Source organism: Montipora foliosa, chromosome 5 (assembly GCF_036669935.1).
Source record: "Montipora foliosa isolate CH-2021 chromosome 5, ASM3666993v2, whole genome shotgun sequence".
Taxonomy (NCBI): domain Eukaryota; kingdom Metazoa; phylum Cnidaria; class Anthozoa; order Scleractinia; family Acroporidae; genus Montipora; species Montipora foliosa.
Genome location: NC_090873.1, coordinates 9,615,025 through 9,616,937, shown reverse-complemented (window position 1 = coordinate 9,616,937; position 1,913 = coordinate 9,615,025). Strand labels below are relative to the sequence as shown.

General features: G+C 36.6%; 1 protein-coding gene across 2 annotated transcripts in view; it reads left to right on the top strand.

Annotated features, from left to right (window-relative positions):
- Window positions 1-905: 905 nt before the first annotated feature.
- LOC138003580 (ankyrin-3-like) overlaps window positions 906-1,913 on the top strand; it is a 41,838-nt gene continuing 40,830 nt past the window's right edge. For both annotated transcript variants that reach the window (XM_068849703.1, XM_068849702.1), the window contains exon 1: window positions 906-1,010. The gene's annotated coding sequence lies outside the window, so the exon portion shown is untranslated. The remainder of the gene's footprint in view (window positions 1,011-1,913) is intronic.

The window sequence follows — 1,913 nt, the reverse complement described above, 5'->3', positions numbered from 1 at the left end:
TGGAGTACTACTGAATTTCAATAGCCACTTGTGAAAATGGCATTAATTTTTGACAAAATTTTTGACAAAATTATTGGTACAATTTTATGGGTTTGGTCTTAAAAAAAAATTAGTTTGTCAAGTGGCATAAAGTGCTTGTTTTGCAGTCTATAAAGTTATTATTTTTCCTTAAATTCGTTTGGCAATTAATTTTTCCAAATAATATTTCCCAGCTTCCGTAACTTCCTTTTTTCTTTCCAAAATATACCAATTTTAGACTGAACCGCCTGAGGTAGCATTTTCCTAACTGCACCCCAACAATGAATTTTAGTGAAGTAATTGTCCGCACTGTACTGTATTCAAGAAGAGTAAAATAAAAATGTGAGGTACATTAAATGCAAATGACACTAGTACGAGAAATTTTATACGTACCTTTTGAAGAAAGAACCGAGCACCTGTTGTTGCTCCTCCGTATTTCGTCCCAATGGACACGGCAAACTGTTGATTGAACCCACTTGGAGTTCGGCAGCTCTGGCTAAATCTTCTGACAAAAAATATTTTTGCCGGCACATTTACGGCTGCTTTTGTTGGCTTTCCTACACTTGTTTGCGGGTGAGCCGCACAACCAAACCAACGCAACAAGGAGAACTACGAAAAAAAATTGCTCCTGTCGAGCGCGAACGCGGCCGAAATTCTCTCATATTTCGTTGCTGGTGCAAACACCAAACCCCTTGGTGCAAGCGCTTGAAACTTAAATGAAAAATAAACTTTTCAACGAGACAAACCTTTCTTCCACTTTCTTATGCTAACTCTTACTTTTTGTTTTCAAACTTCGCGGTAGGGGATTTCATCTCAGTTTACATTGGATTTAAATACGTAACCGGAAATGCGTATTGACCGGAAGCTCAAATTTGAACTCATGCGCAGTACGTTTTGCCGCGGTGTTGTAGGCACCAAGATTGAGTGTAGCGGGCATAAACTTGGCATCACCGATGAAAACCTACCAGGGATTGTTAAGGCTATCCTAGAAGGTATATTTAGCTGCTTTAATTTTAATTTTGGTAATGTTTTTTTGGAAGTAGCGTCCTTCAAGTTACTTCCGGTTTATAGTAGTGATGTAGAAGTGTAAAGTACATGTTGTTGCTATTTCGCAAGGAATCGCGATGGACACCACATCCTTCTCTTGGAAAGTTAATTGCTTGTGATAATTTGAGAATCAAGAGCTTTTTATCAGCATATTTTTCTTGCATTTTGCCTTCGAATACGGGCATTTTCAACCAGGCGTTTGTACACAAAAACTTTGTTTGCAAGTTTGCTTCTTGAGCAGTGCCCATTACGTAAACTGAAACTTTAATACTTGGCATTTCCTACTACTTAAATGTTCCTTTACTGATCCATTTTATAGTGTTGGAATTTTTTGAGAGTCTGAGAAGTTTGAGAGAAGTTTGATGTACTTGGCAATTTCGCTTCATCACAGATGAAGCGAAACGACTGCAAAGATACACCCAAATGTACTCTCTGATTTCTTAATAATTTATCGAGACTTAGTTATGGCCCTCATTTTTACTTGGGGTATGTTGTAGATGATTCGAATTTACGTGTTATGTTATTTAATTAGATATCATATTAGGGCCATCAGAAATAACACACAATTAGCGGTGACAAACACCAGATAAAAGCTCATCACTTGAAATTATCTTTTACTTGACATTTCGTATGCTTCTGCATACATCTTCAGAAGTGACGGTTAATACAGTATCAATACCTTATTAACTACATGTATTAGGTAATAATAAAGGTGACAAAAACTACTAAAGACACAGCTATTTGCTGCTGACATATTCATTTAAGCTCACCTTTAAATCTTTGATCAACATTGTCTCTTTTATTTTACAGTGAGTGTCAGATCGCCCTTTCGCTAAAAATTAAAAATG